The sequence below is a fragment of the Pleurodeles waltl genome, chromosome 5, assembly GCF_031143425.1.
Source record: "Pleurodeles waltl isolate 20211129_DDA chromosome 5, aPleWal1.hap1.20221129, whole genome shotgun sequence".
Taxonomy (NCBI): Eukaryota; Metazoa; Chordata; class Amphibia; order Caudata; family Salamandridae; genus Pleurodeles; species Pleurodeles waltl.
Genome location: NC_090444.1, coordinates 1123449933 through 1123471362, shown reverse-complemented (window position 1 = coordinate 1123471362; position 21430 = coordinate 1123449933).

The following is a 21430-nucleotide window of genomic DNA, read 5'->3' as shown; positions in this document are numbered from 1 at the left end:
GGGGGCAGCCCCTTGGGCAAGGGTCGCTCCCCATGGGGGCACATTACTGTTGGCCATAACTGCCCTCCTTTGGGGCAGATCAGCTTATTTTTGGAAGGCCCATCTGCCCCCCAGGGGAACAGAAAGCCCACCAGAGACCAGGGAAGATTTTGTTTCAAAATAAGAGGGTGGGGTATGGCTATACCCCCACCGCAAAGAAATGGGGCCAAAGTTGTTCTGCCCACCAGTGGGCAGATGGGGCAATTACCCCCGATCGACACCCCGGGGGGCAGGAAGTCTACTTATTGCCAGGGAATTTTAAAAAAAATAATGGGGTGGTGGCTACCAACCAGTATGGGCATGGTCATGCCCCCACCCCAATTGAAGGGGGTAACAGTCTTTCAGCTCTCCCCTGCACACTAAAACATCTTATCCCACGGCAAACAAGTGGACATTTGATTATTTGGGGTTTTGGTTTTACATTTGGGCCATGAGAGCTTGGCTAACTCTCAAAATCGTCCCACTTGGAATGGTGAGGGCTGCACTTTTTGGACTTTGGGACGCTGCCATGTAGAAAAATCCACAAGACCTAGACACATCTGAAAACTAAACATCTGGGTGAGCCCAGGGTGGTGTGCTTCACATGCACCCTGCACCATTTTCTTACCCACAATGCCCTGGAAACCTCCAACTTTGCTGGAAATCACACATTTTTCCACATTTTTGTGATGGAACCTACTGGAATCTGCAGGAATCCACAAAATTCCTACCACCCAGCATTGTCTCAGCTATACCAATAGAAATTCTGCCCCACTTGTCAGCCTAAAAATGTTTTTTTCCAAACTGCCCTTTTGGACCCGCTTTGGTTCCCCCTCAATTTTGACATGTTTTTGGGTCTTCCCTGTCACAGGCACTTGGCCCACCTACACAAGTGAGGTATCATTTTTACCGGGAGACTGAGGAAAACGTTGGGTGGTAGGAAATTTGTCCCAGTGTGGTGATCCCACACAGTAATGTGGGAAAAATTTGATTTGTTTGCTAAATTTGAGGTTTGCTGAGGATTCTGGTTAAAAAAACACTGAGGTATCCACGCAAGTCACACCTCCCTGGATTCCCTCGGGTGTCTAATTTTCAGAAATGTCTGGGTTTGGTAGGTTTCCCTGTATGGCTGCTGAGCCCAGGACCAAAAACGCAGATGCCCCCGCAAAAACAGGTAGTTTTGTATTTGACAATTTTGATGTGTCCAGATAGTGTTTTGGGGCATTTCCTTTCGCGGGCACTGGGCCTACCCACACAAGTGAGGCACCATTCTTATCGGAAGACTTGGGGGAAACACTGGGTGATAGGAAATTTGTGGCTCTTCTCAGATTCCAGAACTCTCTGTCACCGAAATGTGAGGAAAAAGTGTTTTTTTAGCCAAATTTTGAAGTTTGCAAAGGATTCTGGGTAACAGAACCTGGTGAGAGCCCCACAAGTCACTCGGTCTTGGATTCCCCTAGGTCTCTAGTTTTAAAAAATGTGCAGGTTTGGTAGGTTTCCCTAGGTGCCGGCTGAGCTAGAGGCCAAAATCCACAGGTAGGCACTTTGCAAAAAACACCTCTGTTTTCTGTAGAAAAATGTGATGTGTCCACGTTGTGTTTTGGAGCCTTTCCTGTTGCGGGCACTATGCCTACCCACACTAGTGAGGTACCATTTCTATCGGGAGACTTGGGGGAACATAGAATAGCAAAACAAGTGTTATTGCCCCTTGTCTTTCTCTACATTTTTTCCTTCCAAATATAAGATAGTGTGTAAAAAAGAAGTCTATTGGAGAAATGCCCTGTAATTCACATGCTAGTATGGGCACCCCAGAATTCAGGGATGTGCAAATAACCACTGCTCCTCAACACCTTATCTTGTGCCCATTTTGGAAATACAAAGGTTTTCTTGATACCTATTTTTGACTCTTTATATTTCAGCAAATTAGTTGCTGTATACCCGGTATAGAATGAAAACCCACTGCAAGGTGCAGCTCATTTATTGGCTCTGGGTACCTAGGGTTCGTGATGAACCTACAAGCCCTATATATCCCCCCAACCAGAAGAGTCCAGCAGACATAACAGTATATTGCTATCAAAAATCTGACATTGCAGGAAAAAGTAGAGAAAAATTGCTGTTTTTTCACCTCAATTTCAATATTTTTTATTTCAGTTATTTTCTGCAGGAAACCCTTGTAGGATCTACACAAATGACCCCTTGCTGAATTCAGAATTTTGTCTACTTTTCAGAAATGTTTAGGTTTCTGGGATCCAACATTGGTTTCACACCCATTTCTGTCACTGACTGGAAGGAGGCTGAAAGCACAAAAAATCGTAACAATGGGGTATGTCCCAGTAAAATGCCAAAATTGTGTTGAAAAATTGGGTTTTCTGATTCAAGTCTGCCTTTTCCTGAAAGCTGGTAAACTGGTGATTTTAGCCCCACAAACCCTTTGTTGATGCCATTTTCAGGGAAAAAACCACAAGCCTTCTTCTGCAGCCCTTTTTTCCAATTTTTAAAAAAAACACAAAATGTTCACTGTATTTTGGCTAATTTCTTGGCCTCCTTGAGGACAACCCACAAAGTCTGGGTACCTCTAGAATCCCTACGATGTTGAAAAAAAAGGACGCAAATTTGGCGTGGGTAGCTTATGTGGACAAAAAGTTATGAGGGCGTAAGCGAGAACTATTCTATATAGACAAAAAAAAGGCCTGGCACAGAAGGGGGAAAAGGCCTGGCAGCGAAGGGATTAAGTCAAATATTAGTAAATATGAACACGTGTGTTACCTCTGTGTGCTATTTCATTATCACTAAATTACTGCTCAGTCATAAAATACAAAGGAAGGAGTTCAATGATTCCTTTCATGAATATTTACAAATTGTACAAAGTTATGTATTCAAATGTACACCTGCATTCTTGGAACAGCAGCATTTTTTTAATCCACATTGAAGCAAAAATATTTTTATAGCACCAATAATTACCTCATGAATATGTTAGCTGATTACTTTGAAAGTTAGATTAACATGTATTAGTATCACCAAAAACATTACTTCAATGAAAAGTGACCAGGCACACTCAAAAACTAAGATCTGCTGTGTGTCTATACTTTGAATGCACAGTATTATTTTTTCAAATTGGGGACCAGATTTACAAAGAATTCATGTTGGGTTTGTATAACTTTTTTGAAGCAACATGACCTAAAGTTTTCTGATGGGATTTACAAATCAACCCAAATCATGATGTGGGTTGGTTTGTGACCCAGTATAATGCAGTGAAACAATGCACTGCCTTGCATTACATTGCAACAACAGAGGAATCCATGGGTGGTGCACAGATGTTCCCATGCAGCCACCCACATGCTTTGATGCAAATCCCTATTTACAAAGAACTGGAGAGCGGTACTTGCATCCAAATTCTGTGCCTCCCTGAGACAGGCATGACGAGGAGATATGTTTTCATTCATCCTCGTTTCTTCCTCTTTGCATGCATGCTGCATTTTGCAGCATACATGCAAAGAGGAAAATGCCTTAGAGTATAGTTTTTCTGCATGAAGGAACATCTTCCTGCACAAAACACAAAAATTATTTTGACAATAAAGTAGATACCCTAGCATTATGCCATAAGGCCACCTGAGTTAGTGCAGGGGAGCCACAAGTGCACCAGCACAGGGAGAGAGCCAAACTGCACCAATTCTAAGTAGATGTGGCACAGTTCTGCTCTCTAGCGTTAATTCAACGCAGCACAGCAACTTTACCTGCTTTGCTGCTTTGTGTGATCTCTTTGTAAATGTGTCCCTGATTTATAAAGGAATATTTTAAAGCAGTGGTTCTTAACCTGTGGCCTGCGGACCCATGGGTGTCCTCAGCACCTACTCGGTGGGTCTGCGACTGCTTAGAAAATTATATTATATTAACATATTAATAAATTGTTTATAAACAAGGGAGGACAATGTAGAAAAATTTGTGAATGAATTTGAAATTGGAGACTAAAATAAGTTGGCATTCTCAGATTGATCTTTGGGAGCAGTTCAAGTGCATCAAAAGGAATACAGTATGGAAGATGGATGGATTTAATTGATTTTAGAAAATCTCCAATCTTCTCATTAAAATTTAAAATTTGGATTTTTTATGTGTTTCTTAGATAAATAAAATATTTAATTGTATTTGTTTGATAAATGCTTGTTTTTGTATTTTTGTGTATTGTTTTGAAGATCAGATAAACAAAATTGCCTGGATCAGGGTCCCTGGATTCCAATAATGATTCAGTGGTGGTCCCTGAATTCCAGTAATGATTACGTAGAGGTCCACAGAAGTCAAAAGGTTAAGAATCACTGGGTCAGATGTATGACCATTCCATTTTGCAAGTCTCTATTTACGATTCATTGCAAATCGCAATTAGAGACTCACAAAATGAATTGTACAAATGTGTCTCAGACACATTTAGCGATTGCCAATGGGGTCACAAATGACCTACCTCATTCATTTTCATGAGGTAGGTCACAATTTGAAACCACATTGGGAATGGTCGCATTCACAGTGATTGTGGCCTGCACAGACCACCATGTCTGTGACTGCTTTTTAAATAAAGCAGTTTTTATTACATCCTTAATCCCTTTGCTGTCAGGCCTTTTCCGCCTCATATGTCAAGCATTTTTTTGGCTATTTGAGTAGTTTGCGCTTAGGCCCTCATAAATTTTTGTCCACATAAGCTACCATTCCAAATTTGTATCCTTTTTTCCAACATCCTAGGGATTCTAGAGGTACCCAGAGTTTGTGGGCTCCCTGGAGGAGCCCAGAAATTAGCCAAAATACAGGTACAATTTTGTTTGTTTAAAAATGAAATGGGAAGAAAGGGCTGCAGAAGAAAGCATGTTTTTTTTCCCCTGAAAATAGCATCAACAAAGGGTAAGTGGTGCTAAAATCACCATCTTCCCAGCTTTCAGAAACAGGCAGACTTGAATCAGAAAACCACATTTTTCAACACAATTTTGGCATTTTTCTAGGACATATCCCATTTGTACTATTTTTCTGCTTTCAGCCTCCTTCCAGTTAGTGACAGAAATGGGTGTGAAACCAATGCTGGATCCTGGACAGCTAAACATTTCTGAAAAGTAGACAACATTTTTAATTCAGAAAGGGGTCATTTGTGTAGATCCTTCAAGGTTTTCCTACAGAAAGTAACAGCTAGAATAAGAAAATATTGAAATTGAGGTGAAAAAAGAGCCATTTCTGTCCACGTTTTCTTCTATAACTTTTTCCAGCTATCATAGATTTTTAAAAGCAATATATTGTTACATCTGCTGGACTCTTCTGGTTGTTGGGATATATAGGGCTTGTAGGTTCATCCAGAACCCTAGGTACCCAGGGGCATATTTATACTCCATTTGCGCCGAATTTGCGTTGTTCTTTTCGACGCAAATTCGACGCAAAACTAACTCCATATTTATACTTTGGCGTTAGACGCGTCTAGCGCCAAAGTTCCTGGAATTAGCGTCATTTTTTTGCATGAACACCTTCCTTGCGTTAATGATATGCAAGGTAGGCGTTCCCGTCTTAGAAAATGACTGCGATGCTATTGCGTCGTATTTATACTCCCGGGCAAAAATGACGCCCGGGAGTGGGCGGGTCTAAAAAACCCGCATTTGCACCGGATTTTAGCGCCTGGGTCAGGGCAGGCGTTAAGGGACCTGTGGGCTCAGAATGAGCCCAGAGGTGCCCTCCCCTGCCCCCAGGGACCCCCCCTGCCACCCTTGCCCACCCCAGGAGGACACCCAAGGATGGAGGGACCCACCCCAGGGACATTAAGGTAAGTCCAGGTAAGTATTTTTTTGAATTTTTTTTTGTGGCATAGGGGGGCCTGATTTGTGCCCCCCTACATGCCACTATGCCCAATGACCATGCCCAGGGGACAGAAGTCCCCTGGGCATGGCCATTGGGCAAGGGGGCATGACTCCTGTCTTTGCTAAGACAGGAGTCATTTCAATGGGGGATGGGCGTCGTTAAAAAATGGCGCAAATCGGGTTAAGACTTTTTTTTGCCTCAGCCTGACTTGACCCATTTTTAGACGCCCAAACGCCATTTTTCCCTACGCCGGCGCTGCCTGGTGTATGTGTTTTTTTTTCACGCACACCAGGCAGCGCCGGTCGTCTAACGCCGGCTAACGCCATTCAATAAATACGGCGCCCGCATGGTGCTTCAGAATGGCGTTAGCCGGCGCAAATTTTTTTGGCGCAAAACTGCGTTAGCGCAGTTTTGCGTCAAAAAGTACAAATATGGCCCCCAGAGTCAGTAAATGAGCTGCACCTTGCAATGGGTTTTCATTGTATGCTGGGTATACAGAAATTCATTTGGTGAAATATAAAGAGTAAAACATAGGCATCAAGGAAACCTTTATATTTCCACAATGGGCACAGGATAAGGCGTTGAGAAGCAGTGGTTATTTGCACATCTCTGAATTCTGGGATCCTCATACTAGCATGTGAATTACATGGCATTTCCTAAATAGACTTTTTTTTTACACACTGTCTTAAATTTGGAAGGAAAAATGTAGAGAAAGACAAGGGTTAATAACACTTGTTCTTCTATTCTGTGTTCCCCTAAGTCTCCTGATAAAAATGGTACCTCACTTGTGTGGGTAGGCCTAGGATCCGTGACAGAAAATGCAACATGGACACATCACATTTTTACATTGAAATCTGACATGTTTTTTTAAAACTTTCTAGCTGTGGATTTTGGCCTCTAGCTCAGCAGGCACCTAGAGAAACCTACCAAACCTGTGCATTTTTTAAAACTAGACACCTAGGGGAATCCAGAATGTGGTGACTTGTGAGGCTCTCACCCGGTTCTGTTACCCAGAATCCTTTGTAAACCTCACAATTTAGCACAAAAAAAAAAATTCCCTCACATTTTGGTGCTGCAAAGTTCTGGTATCTGAGAGGAGCCACACACTTCCTTCCACGCAGCATTCCTCCAAGTCGCTTGATAAAAATGGTACCTCACTTGTGCGGGTAGGCCTAGTGCCCGCAACAGGAAATGCCTCAAAACACAAAGTGGGCACATCACATTTTCCCAAAGTAAACTGACCTGTTTTTTACAAAGTGTCAGGCTGTGGATTAAGGCCTCTAGCTCATCCGGCACCTTAGAAAACCTAGCAAACCTGGACATTTCTGAAAACTAGACACCTAGGGGAACCCAGGATGGAGTAACTTGTGGTGCTCTCACCAGGTTCTGTTACCCAGAATCCTTTGCAAACCTCAAAATTTGGCAAAGAAACTTTTTCCTCACATTTCGGTGCTGCAAAGTTCTGGAAACTGAAAGGACCCAGAAACTTCCTGCTACCCAGCATTCACCCACAACTCCTGATAAAAATGGTACCTCACTTGTGTGGGTAGGTCTAGTGCCCGCAACAGGAAATGCCCCAAAATACTATCTGGACACATCAAAATTATCAGTTACAAAACTACCTATTTTTGCAAGGTGGGGCATCTGAGTTTTTGGTCCTGGGCTCTACAGCCATCTGGTGAAACCTACAAAACCCAGACATTTCTGAAAGCTAGACATCCGAGGGAGTCCAGGGAGGTGTGACTTGTGTGGATCCTTCTGTGTTTTCTTATCCAGAAACCTCAGCAAACCTCAAATTTAGCACAAAAAAAATCACATTTTCCCCACATTTCTGTATGGGATCAATGCACCAGCACAAATTTCCTACCACCCAACATTCCCTTCAGTCTCCCAATAAAAATGATACCTCACTTGTATCGGTGGGCCAAGTGCCTGTGACAGGGAAGAGCCAAGAACTTGTCGAAATTGAGGGGGATCCAAAGTGGGTCCAAAAGAGCATTTTGAAAAAAAAGTTTTTAGGCTGCCGAGTGGGGCAGAATTTTTACCGGCATACATGCAGCAATGTTGGGTGGTAGGAATTTTGTGTAGTCCCACAGATTCCGGAAGGCTCCATCACAAAAATGTGGGTAAAATGTGTGATTTCAAGCAAAGTTGGAGGCTTGCAGGGCATTGTAGGTAAGAAAATGGTGCGGGTGCATGTGAAGCACACCATCCTGGACTCCCCTAGATGTTTAGTTTTTAGATGTGTCTAGGTCTCATAGATTTTTCTACATGGCAGCATCCCAAAGTAAAAAAAGTGCAGCCCTCACCATTCCAAGTGGGACGATTTTGTGAGTTAGCCAAGCTCTTATGGCCCAAATGTAAAATCAAAACCACAAATAATCAAATGTCATCTTGTGTGCCATTTGGATAAGATCTTTTAGTGTGAGGGGGGGAGAGATGAAAGACTGTTACCCCCTTCTGTTGGGGTGGGGGTATAACCATGCCCATATGGGTTGGTAGCCACCACCCAACTTTTTTTTTTTAATTCCTGGCATCTAGTAGGCTTTCTCCCCCCTCTCCCCCCCGGGAGTGGATTGGGTGTAATTGCCCTATCTGCCTACCGGTGGGCTGAACAACTTTGTCCCCATTTATTGGGGGTGGGGGAATGGCCATAACCCCACCCTGTTTTTTTGAAAAAAAATCTTCTCTGGTGACTAGTGGGCTTTCTGCCTCTCTTGGGGGCCGATGGGCCTTACAAAAATAGGCCGATTTGCTCCCAAGGGGGCAGGAATGGGCAACAGTAATGTGCTTCCATGGGGAGTGACCCTTGCCCAAGGGGCTGCCCCCCCAAACAAAACACACTCACACACACCAGTCCCTGGTGCCTAAGTGGTTTCTGCCCCGCTTGGGAGCAGATGGGCCTCATAGCAATAGGTCGATCTGCCCCCGAGGGGGGCAGAAATGGCCTAAAATCAAATTTCCCCCATAGTGGAGCAACCCTTGCCTTAGAGGTCACTCTCCATCTGTAAAAAATAATTTTTAAAACATTGCTGGTATCTAGTGATTTCTGCCTCCCTTGGGGGCAGTTTGGCCAAATAAAAATAGGCTGATCTGCTCCCAAGATGGGCAAAAATGGCCTAAAGTAAAATTGTCCCCCAGGGGAGCAACCCTTGCCCAAGGTGTCGCTCCTCATATGTATTATAAAAAGAAAATCCCTGGTGCCTAATGGTTTCTACCGCCCTTGGGGACAGATCGGCCTAATTAAAATAGGCCGATCTGCTACCCAAGGGTGGCAGAAATGACCTAACTAAATTTGCCTCCCAGAGGATCGACCCTTGCCTAAGGGGTCACTGCCCTTGCTTAAATTAACGTTAAAAAATTCCCTAGTGTCCAGTGGTTTCTGTCCCCAAGGGAGGCAGATTTGCCTAAAGAGAGACCTATCTGCCTCAAGGGGGACAGAAATGGCCTAAAATAAATTTGGCCCCCAGGGGAGCGACCCTCGTCTAAGGTGCCACTCCCCTCCTGTAAAAAAATAAAAAAAGAAGATCCCTGGTGCCTAGTGGTTTCTGCCCTCTTGGGGGCAGATGGGCCTAATTAACATAAGCCGATCTGTCCCCAAGGGGGGCAGATTGCCGCTCCCCTTATATGTAAACAAAAAACAAACAAAAAACCTCCCTGGTGTCTAGTGAGCATTCCTGCAGCACAGTTGTTATGCAATCATGCTGCAGAATTGCTCAGAAAGACATCAAAGGAAAGGAAAAGCCTTTCCTTTCCTTTGGTGCCTCTCTGATCGCCCCCACCCCCAAATTGGAAGAGAAATGAAAGTATTTATCTTCCAATCGCGCTGCTAGCTGAGTTCCAACGTGATGGGGGCAACTTCTGATGAGGTCAGTGCGTGACTGAGCGCTGATGTTATCAGATGTCACTGGGAGGGCGGGGCATCAGGGGTGGAAGGGGAAGTGATTCCCCCTCCATCCCTGCCCAGGGGAGGGAGGCCCACAGAGGGAATGTTAGCTCTCCCCCCGTGGGACAGGTGCAGGACATAATGGTTACATCCTGGGCACCCGAGCAGTGCAGCCGAGGATGTAACCGTTGCATCCTGGGCATCTAAGGGGTTAATGGAAAATGGATTCATTTAAAACAAAAAAATGAATAGTTTTTTTTTTTTTTTTCAATGTAGACAGTGCTCCGTGGAGCCACTCCCTGCTCTGAAAAAATATTTTCTCTTCCATCACAAAGGGGAAGGGGGTCCCATAGCGAACCCTTTCTGGTTGCGAATGGGTTACCATGAACAACTTTGTTTGATTGATTTGCGACCTCATTCACGGTCGCAAAACAATCTTAGATACCACTGCAACTCGGTATTTGAAAGGGATGCCCTCGGCATGCCCCTTCCAAATAGAAACACGCAAACCTATTTGGAATTCGGGAAATAGATTACCGATTCGCAAAATAGCATTGGTACATACCAAAATGCTTTTTTCTAGTACCAAGTGTCCCAAAACTGCAAATCAGGCTGTTTGCGAGCAGAAAATAGCCACGTACATCTGGCCCACTGTTTTAACCTGCATGTCATAGAATAATGTTTAATCAATCTTTCTGCATGGGGAATTTAACACTGCCAGGCATCTACCATTTAGTTCATACAGTAATTTCTCACATATGTTTCATTCATGTAAAGTAATTACCTCGATGGTGAATTATGAAAAGATTGCACAATAAAATTAGCTTGAATGCACAAAAGAAAAAGTAGTCTTTTGCCTAATTGAACACTTATTTGAAAAAGACATAATTTCATGAAGTGTGAGATTTTGGCATATGCTCGATTCAAAAATAAAATTTGCACATCTCACAAAATAATGTCAAGGTAGAAAAAAATTAACTGTAACAGAGAAGCATTTCTGGAAAAAAGTATAGGAAAACTAATGTTTTTACCATTTATCACACGTTTTGAAAATAAAATACACACGGTATTCGTTGACTATTAGTATGGTCTTCCCTTGTCACACACATGTTTACATTATTTCTGTATTAGGTAATTCACATGCTTAGGGTTACATAGCAAATTTCTGTGGTATAATTTACTAGTTTGTCATTTTTCCCTAATAAGCCAATGGACATCAATGGACAGAATAACAACGACTGGTGCATAAGTAATTCTTACTTATTCTTGTACTACTACTGCCTTATTCATGAATTTAATGAATAGGTCAGGAGTACACCTAGATGACATCTGACTTAGAGCTAGATTTCAGGAGAACTAAGGGCCACATGTACAAAACATTTTTCGAGTCTGCGACTAGAAAAATGCTTTTTGGGATGTACAAAGCACAAACTGCGATTCGGTAACTTGTTAGTGACCGCATTGAGTCCCTGGGAATCGATGCAGAATGGGAGTTCTGGATTGGCACAATGAACATTAGCTTTTGGGACCAAGACCACATGACTGGCCAAGGGCTACTGGAGAAGTCAATAAGCCCAAGAGCTAACATTTTGGATACCTCATCCTTAAGGCTTGCCCTGACTTTGTCAGTAACTCTGTACATTTCTTGTTTACAGGAGGACTGTCCCCAGCGCCTACATCATGTGTACACAAATGTGTGACCCCTGGGATCAAGGAAAATAGTGAGGCAAACTGTCCAAACACCTGGCTACAGTCCCTCTGTTGTTCTAGAGTCAGTGAGGGGGAGAGGTTCACACCATCCACTAAACCATCTTTTTCTAAGTCTTCCCTAACCAGACTCAAAGGTCCCCTGACAGGGTGGCCATATAACAGTTGAAAAGGGCTAAATCCAAGACACTTTTGTGGCACTTCCCTGTAGCAAACAAAATGCATGGCAAGAGGATGTCCCACTTATGCCTCAAGGGCTCTGATAGGCCCATGATCATGCCTTTCAAGGTGCGGTTGAATCTCTCAACCAGACCGTTTCCTTGGGGTGGTAAGCAGTGGTAAACTTGCAGATTACCCCACACTCCCTCCACAGGGACTTCATATATGTTGATATGAAGTTGGTACCCCTTTCGGGGACCACTTACTTGGGGAACCCCATGCAGGTAAAACCCCCCATCATTGCACATCCCACCACAGGGGAGGTGATTGATCTTAAAGGAATGGCTCCTGGGTACCAAGTGGCATGGACCACCAAGACCAGCATAAACCTATTGCCCATGTTGGTCTTGGGATCCAGAGGCTCCACAATGTCAGTACCGACCCTTTCAAAGGGGTGCTGAACACAGGAAAAAGTTGGAGGGGAGCCTTACATTTCCCCTCACTCTTGCCACTTGCCCAACAGGTTTGGCAAGACCAACAGTGTGCATCTGAGTGCCTGTGCATTTGGGGCCAGTAAAAGTGGGTGACTAGCCATTCAAAGGCCTTGTCCAGACCCAAATGTCCAGCTAAAGGCACATCATGAGCCAGACCCAATAGGAAGGCTCTGAAGCACTGGGGTAGCACCAGCACATGAGATGACTCAGGCTCAACAACCTTAGGCTCACTATTTCAGAGGCCATCCCTCAAGTACATCAAGTGTGATCCAGGCTCACTGCCAGATGCCTGATCTGCAGCCTGCTGCCTTAAAACCTCCAGAGTAGGGCATGTCCTCTGTGCCTCACAAAATGTTTCTCTGGTGGGTCCCTTTTCCTGCTGCCACTGCGCCAGCTCAGGGACCTCCCCCAGTTCAGCCACTTGTTCCCCTGTAGGGTACGAGACATCAAAATCAGAACCTCCCAGACCGTGGGAACTTCTGGGGCCAGTTTCCCGTGCCCCTTGCCCCTCCTCCTTCTGACAGACACCTGGGCCACTCTTTCAGGCTCAATGGTCTCCTGATCACCCTGACAGGCCGCCATAGGCCGGGTGGACACAAACACCCGCCCAGGCAGACACAACATCTCCAAGTGAGGCCTGTGTTCCACCTCCTTTCAAGGGGAATCCTACAGGTAATTGCCAAGCAGACAATCTACAGGCATGGTTGGACTCACAGCTACTCTCAAGGCACCTGACCCCCCACCCATTCAAAGGGAACCTGCCCCACTCTGCACAGGCACTCTGAGTTGTCTACTGCAAGTACACTGTGAAGTGAAGTACATGGGAGACCACACCAATGTCTAACATTTCTCAAATCAATTGGTTTGAAAATTGGAGGTGGAATGTTTATTGATGTACAAGTTCTGTTAGATAGTGGATCATGTAGAATTTTTAGTGACCACGACTAGGCACTTAAAAACAGTATTCTTAAGAGCAAACCAGTAGCCTGGAAATTAAAATACCACTTTGAGACCTGTGACATCAAACAACAGAGAAACATTAGTGATCCCAACTCATCCTACGTATGCCAGTGAGAACTGTTCACCCAAGAAAAAATTGCAACCAATTGTTCAAAATAATGCATTTTTAGCATGGTTTAAATACATTTTGTCAAAAACATTTACCTGTATTGACTTTTTTCATTCTTTCTCTCTTTCTGTATGCTTCATTTCGTTTTAGTATTTTTTCATTGTGTCCTTCTTTCTATCCATCTTTCTTTCCTGTTTGCTAGTGCTCTTTCTTTTCTTCCTTTCATTCTCATTTTATTTTTCTTTCAAGCTTTCTTTCTGCTGGTCCATCCTCCTTTTGTTCCATCTTCCTTTTTACCTTTCTATTCCTTTTTCTACTCCGCTTTCAATTTCTTTCCTTCCATCCTTCTTTCAATTCTTTAATTCTTTTCTTGTTCCGTCCTTTGTTATGATCCTCTTGTCCTTCCTTCTTATCTTCATTTATCTTTTTTCTTTTTCTAATCCTTCCATTAGTTGTTTCTCTTCTTTCCTTCCACCACCCGTCCCCATCTTCCATTTCTTTTTTCCATTCTTTCAATCTATTTTCCTGTTCTCCATATTTCTTTCCCTTATTCCAGTTTCATTTTAGATATTTATTATTTGCATCTTTTCTTCTTGATGTCCTTCTTTCCCTGCTTCATGTTATCTCTTTCCTTCTATCTTTGTTCCTTCCTTTCTTTTTCTTTCCTTAATTCCATTTTTCTTGTGTGCCATTTTCCACCCTTCTTCCTTTTCGCTTCCATCCTTCTTCCTCATTTGCATTCTATTCTCCTTTCTTCTTTCGTGCTCTCTCACTCCATTTGTCTCTCACTTATTTTTTTCTTACTATTTAAAAAAACTCTTGTTCTGTCTGTCACGTCTATACGTGTATGTCTCCAGTATTTAGATCTGGCTACACGTGTGTGATATGGCACATATGGCACATGTTGAGGGAGTGGGACACTATTGGAAAATGGTTATTGGTAAGGGCAGGTAAGTACCTACACTTAGCAATAGGCCACTAATCTCCACTTAGGTCCAGTTAGGTCTCAGCCCTTGGTAGCTTGGCAACGAGCGACAAGGCTTAACTTAGGAGACAGAGTGTAAAACAGTCAAATATCACAAAACAGTAATTAAATAAAACACAAGCAACAGTTTAAAAATCCAAAACCAATTTATAAAAATAGGAAATATTTTTAGCTTTAAAATGACACAAAAACGAATAAAATCGGATAAAGGGAACCGAAGACATGAATTTTTAAAGAATGAATGCTTTCTAGCGCATAGAAGCCACTATCGCTCAAAGGGTTAAAAAAGGTCACACTGGAAATGAACAAAGTCCAGAGTTCAGGCCACCCATGAGGTAACACCGTCACACTTACTTTCAGAAGTGTTTGATTCAGGAAAGTGGTCCACAGCACCAGCCAAGAGTTCAGAGGTTCTGGTGTGCCTCTTGGGGTCAGGGACAACAACTCCCACAATGCACCTCTTCAACTTATGGAGTTGCTCCAAACGTCTCCAAACTTCTGGATCTTCTTCCAGAGGTTCTTTTTGTGTCCTTGAAGTGTCCACAACTTGATCCAAGGTTCCAGAAGCTCTGAGTGGCTCCTTGGGAGTTGGGACTACAATTCCCAGAATGCACCTGGTCAGAATCCTCAAATGGCAACTGGACGCTGGTCAGCTGGGCTCTGCTTGCAGGACGTGAAGCAGGGGAATCTGGGCAGCTTCTTTGTACCTGTAGCAAACAGGGAGTCCCTTCTTGAAGCAGTAGAAGACAGGTAAAGTCCTTTTAGTGGTGAAGCCCAAGTGTGCAGCTGGTGCAGTCCTCCAGAGTGCAGTGTCCAGATGCAAGTCAGGGGTCCAGTAGGGCAGTCCTTCTTCTCCTGTAGTTCTTCCTTGTTGGAATCTGATAGGGATCTGAGGTGTGGGTATAGGTCTGCCAGTTTTATCCCTGCTCCTGGGTGAAAAACAGGGGGGGTCTTGGTTCTCCAATCAGGTGCAGGGTCCTTCCCCCTGTGATGACCACTTCCTGGGAAGTGTGGCAAAAATCAATCCCAGGGAGCAACATTCCTCAAAAATCCATCATGGCTGAAAGTGATTTTTGGAGATAACATCTGGCTGAGCCCACCCACTTGTGTGGCTAAAAATCTTAAACACATCCCTCTCCTTCCTCTCCTAATCTAATCGAGGGGGCACCTAATTGTCTGAGTTTGCAGGATGTGGGGGTGTTGCTGTGTTGCTCCAAATGTCCTTCTCTGCCTTTGAAGACCGGTTTGGCAGCCCTCCCTCTTCCTGCCTCACCATCTGCTGAGGGAAGATCTCCTCCCACAGGCACATCTCTTTGTGTGAAGCCAGGCCACTTCACACCTCATCAAGGCAGCCTGGCCAGGCTGCCAGAGGCTGGCCAATCAGAGGACAGCAGCAACAACACCGCAGGGCTGAAGTTGGCAACTTTTCAGGTAAAGTTTAAAACTCTTTACCTGAACAAGTTATATTAAATCCAACAACTGGAAGTTGTGTGATTTATTATAACAATTAATTTGATACCAAACTCTTGGTATCTGTTACTTAAGGGGACTTTTAAAATGAAAATAAAGTCTCCCCATTCTAGCCTATGGAGGCCATTCACTACAATGAGGGAAAAACAAATTTGGCCGTTTTACCTCACCAGGGCTTATAAAACTATTTTATAAGGTTCCTGCTTATAGTTACATGGCACCCAGCCCTAGAGGCACATAGGGCACACCTTAGGGGTGATGTATGTGTAAAAATAAGGTAGTTTAAGACTTTGGAACTACTTTTAATTCCAAAGTTGAATTTGCATGTAACTTTAATTTAAAAGCAGCCAGCAATCCAGGCCTGCCTTTCAAATGACACTGGGCACCTCAGCAGTGCACCTATGGGGGCACTACCTATGCTGGGGTCCCTAAACCTACATGCCCTACCATAGACAAGGGACTTATAGGTAGGTTGACTTAGCCAATTATAATTAGCCTAATTTGCATACTGATTTTACACAGAGCACAGGCCTTGGGACTGGTTAGCAGTACCCAGGGCACCATCAGTGTCAGGAAAACACTAGCAAAAAGTGGAACATGGGGGCAAAAAGTTAGGGGGCCTCTGCAATCAGCCCTGTTCTCTCACACAAGCTCCCCCAGCCCACATGCCCAGCAGACTCAGCCCAACCCTGGGAGAGTCTTCCTTGCTTGTCAGGTGAGGAAGACAGTGAAGAGAACAGGCTGTCCCTTTGCAGGCCCTACTCTGCCTTACATCCTCCTGCCATGGTCACTCCCTTTGGGGTAATGACTCCATCCCAACAGTGAAAGGACCCTTCTCAAACTGAAACTTCCCTCTAGGGAGGTCTTCCTCCTCTCTCTCTGCCAAATTGGTTATTGAGGTGCCCACCTCCCCTGCTCCTAACTTTGCTAGGGCAACCTAGCTTACCCAAAGAGGTCACCCAACACTTGAGCAACCCCACCATGACCAACAGGGTCAGGGGGCCTACTTTTCTTTGGGCCCTGGGGTCTGCCTCCCAGACCAAGTGCAGTGCTGCCAGGAAGGCTAGCACCCAGAAGAGGCTCCTGACAGCTGTCAGTACCCAGAACCACACACTAAGCTCTCCACTGACAGGTGGCTGAGCTGCTTTAGGGGCAACGGTGGGGTCCTGGCACCCCTCCTACTGCCTAGAGTTGGGGGCCACCACCTCCTGTGGCAGACACCCTCCTTCAACTCTCCCTTCTGTCAGTGTAGGGGCAACACCCTGCATCTGGACATCTGCCTGACTACTCAGGACTTCCTTGGGGTCAGGTGAGGCCTCACCAGTGCCAACTCTGCCCCCCCCCCTACTGGGGCAGAAGTCCTTTGGCTCCCTGGAACTCTCTTTGAGAGTGACCCACCCTTCTTTTTCTTCTTTCCTTTTCTTGGGGACCCCTGTCTCCTAACTGTAGGGACTGACTCCCCAGGACTTTGGGTTGGGAGGGCGCCCTGGGCGACTGCTCCACCTGGGACCAGACTCAACTCTGTGAGGTCATTGCCCAGGATAAAATCTAGGGGGAGGTCAGCACTGACTACCACCCTAAACCAGCCAAGGATACCCTCCCTCCCTAGGGGCACTATGGCTACAGGTTTGGAGGTGACCTCCCCTGTGGCTATCCTGACTTTCCTGGTCTCTCCTGGGACATACATGTCTGGGGTCACTAACCGGTCACTCACTATAGTGTGACTGGCACAGGTGTCTCTCAGGCCAGTGGTAGGGATCCCATTCACCTGGATGGGGTGAAAGTGCCTACTCCCACACTCAGGGATCACCAGCTTACCATCTGGTCCTGTCTCCCAGCCCAATGCTAGGAGTACTTCATCATCTGAGGAGTCCTCCTCCATGGCTACACTGGACAGCCCAGTGCTAACCACCTTCTTTGGACAGGCTGCATCTTCTGTGAAGTGACCTGTCTGCTGACAGTCAAAGCAAGCCTTACTGTCCAAGAGTTTTTTTTTAAAGAGTTTTTTTTTCAACCCTGGGTAACCCTATCTCTGCTTGTCAGAGTGGGAGTGGGATTTACTCTCCTCCTTCTTAGGGTTCTGGGGTACAGAGGGAGTCTCTGTGGTGGGTTTACCACCTCCTCCTTAGGTTTTTGGGGACCTGAATCCCCCTTCTGGGAGTCTCCCCCCTGGGGCTTTACAAACCCCCCTGGTTCTCAACCACTCATCAGCTGCCTCCCCCAGCTTTCTAGGGTTGGTCAGCTTAGAGTCCACTAGATGCTGGTGTAATCGTTCTTGGATACAATTGGCCAAGATGTGCTCTCTCATGATCAGATTGTATAACCCCTCATAAGTATTTACTTTGTTACCATGAATCCAGCCTTCTAGTGCCTTAAGTGAGGTGTCTACAAAGTCAACCCAAGACTGGGTACTGACCTTCTGGGTGTTCCTGAACTTCATCCTATACTGCTCTGGGGTCAGACCAAACTTCTTGGTTAAGCACCGCTTCATACTAGGGTATGACTCTGCCTCCTCCCCACTTAAGGTCAGAAGCCTATCCCTCCCTTAGTTGGGGACCAACTCCCATAAAAGTGAACCCCAGTATTAAGGCCTAATCCTTCTCATTTGGAGTGCCCTCTTAAAGGCCTCCAACCACTTGTCTATGTCATCCCCCTCTACATAGGCAGGAACCATCCCCTTGGGTAATCTGGGGGAAAAAAAAACACCCATGGACACCTCAGCTTCTCTGTCGCTGCCACCATCTCTTTTTTCTTCCCTTGTCCACTTTTTCTTTTCTAGGACCAGCTTCTCTGCCTCTAAAGCTATACATGTTAGCTGGGCCTCCAGCTCTCTTTCCCTGAAGGACAGGTTCTCTCCTCCTGAAGGGGCCCACTTCCCCCAACTAGCTTTAAGTATGACCCTAGTGACTGTGTGTAGTGAAGACCGGTCTTCCTCATCCTCACTTAGGCTCAGAGGCCCTCCCTCCCCTGAGTGGTTGGAGCTAGCATTATCCCCTGCTTCTTCCTCCTCTGGGCCTACTTCTTTAGCCTAAGCCCATGCTGTCAGGGATTTAATCAGGACATGCTTCCTGAGGTCAGTGGTTGCAGGCAACCCCCTTGCAGTACATAACCCCCTCAGCTGGACTACTGTCAGTGTGGGTAGGCTAGCCAGATCAAGCTTCATGGTTCCCTAGTTTTGTGTCAACAAAAACTTTTTGCAAAAATTGGAAACAAGAATTTAGAAAAATCACAAAAATTCAATAATTGAAATTAATCCAGTTTTGCACTAGGACAATTTAAAGGATTTTTTATTTGTTTTACTTAAAACTCTAATGTGATACTGAACACAAGTACAGGATCCCACCACTGCACACCAAAAATGTTGGAAAATGGGTTATTGGTAAGGGCAGGTAAGTACCTACACTTAGCAATAGGCCACTAACCTCCACTTAGGTCCAGTTAGGTCTCAGTAAATTAAACCCAGCTCAACCCTTGGTAGCTTGGCAACGAGCGACAAGACGGAACTTAGGAGACAGAGTGTAAAGCAGTCAAGTATCACAAAACAGTAATTAAATAAAACACAGGCAACAGTTTAAAAATCCAAAATCAATTTATAAACATAGGAAATATTTTTAGCTTTGAAATGACACAAGAACGAATAAAATCGGATAAGGGGAACCGGAGATATGAATTTCTAAAGAATTAATGCTTTCTAGCGCATAGAAGCAACTAGCGTTCAAGGGTTAAAAAAGGTCACACTGGAAATGAACAAAGTCCATAGTTCAGGCCACCCATCAGGTAACACTGTCATACTTACTTTCAGAGGTTTTTGATTCAGGAAAGTGGTCCACAGCACCAGCCAAGGGTTCAGAGGTTCTGGTGTGCCTCTTGGGGTCGCGGACGACAACTCCCACAATGCACCTCTTCAACTTATGGAGTTGCTCCAAACGTCTCCAAACTTCTGGATCTTCTTCCAGAGGTCCTTTCTGCATCCTTTAAGTGTCCACAACTTGATCCAAGGTTCCAGAAGCTCTGAGTTGCTTCTTGGGAGTTGGGAACACAATTCCCAGAATGCACCTGGTCAGAATCCTCAAATGGCCACTGGACGCTGGTCAGCTGGGCTCTGCTTGCAGGTCTTGATGCAGGGGCCTCTGGGCAGCTCTTTTGTACCTGTAGCAAACAGGGAGTCCCTTCTTGAAGAAGTAGAAGACAGGTAAACTCCTTTTAGTGGCGAAGCCCAAGTGTGCCGCTGATGCAGTCCTCCAGAGTGCTGTGTCCAGATGCAGGTCGGGTTCCAGCAGGGCAGTCCTTCTTCTCCTGTAGTTCTTCCTTGTTGGAATCTGATAGGGATCTGAGGTATGGGTGGAGGTCTGCCAGTTTTATCCCCGCTCCTGGGTGAAAAACAGGGGGTCCTGGTTCTCCAATCAGGTGCAGGGTCCTTCCCCCTGTGATGAACACTTCCTGGGAAGTGTGGCAAAAATCAATCCCATGGAGCAACATTCCTCAAAAATCCATCATGGCTGAAAGTGATTTTTGGAGGTTACATCTGGCTGAGCCCACCCACTGGTGTGGCTAAAAATCATAAACACACCCCTCTCCTGCCCTCTCTTAATCAAGGGGGCACCTAATTGTTTGGGTTTGGAGGATGTAGGGATGTTGCTGGGTTGCTCCAAATGTCCTTCTCTGTCTTTGAAGACCGGTTTGGCAGCCCTCCCCCTTCCTGCCTCACCATCTGCTGAGGGGAGATCTCCTCCCACAGGCACATCTCTGTGTGGAGCCAGGCCACTTCACACCTCATCAAGGCAGCCAGGCGAGGCTGCCAGAGGCTGGCCATTCAGAGCACAGCAGCAAAAACACTGCAGGGCTGAAGTTGGCAACTTTTCAGTTAAAGCTTAAAACTCTTTACCTGAACAAGTTATATTAAATCCAACAACTGGAAGTTGTGTGATTTATTATAAGAATTAATTTGATACCAAACTCTTGGTATCTGTTACTTAAGGGGACTTTTAAAATTAAAATAAAGTCTCCCCATTCTAGCCTATGGAGGCCATTCGCTACAATGAGGGAAAACAAATTTGGCTGTTTTACCTCACCAGGGCTTATAAAACTATTTTTATAAGGTCCCTGCTTATAGTTACATGGCACCCAGCCCTAGGGGCACATAGGGCACACCTTAGGGGTGACTTATATGTAAACATTAGGTAGTTTAAGACTTTGGAACTACTTTTAATTCCAAAGTCGAATTTGCATGTAACTTAAATTTAAAAGCAGCCAGCAAGACATGCCAGCCTTTAAAATTACACTGGGCACCTCAGCAGTGCACCAATGGGGGCACTACCTATGCTGGGGTCCCTAAACCTACATGCCCTACCATAGACGAGGGACTTATAGGTAGGTTGACTTAGCCAATTATAATTAGCCTAATTTGCATACTGATTTTACACAGAGCACAGGCCCTGGGACAGGTTAGCAGTACCCAGGGCACCATCAGAGTCAGAAAACACTAGCAAAAAATGGAAAATGGGGGCAAAAAGTTAGGGGGCCTCTGCAATCAGCCCTGTTCTCTCACAGACACCCATATGGGTAAGCAGATAAATGTCAACTTCCATGATATTTTAAGTGATAAGTTGACACTACCAATATCAGAAACCATGAATGTTTTTTAGTCACATGTAGAACACTGAACAAGGTTACATAATAGTCTTGCGGAGATTGGGATGATAAGACATTAATCACTGTAGGAAATTGGGTTAATAGTTGTGTGGCCTGCACAAGTAATAGCTCCACAATTTCTCCTTACTGGGAACCTAGCATCCCATTGTAGCACTTTATTCTCTCACGTG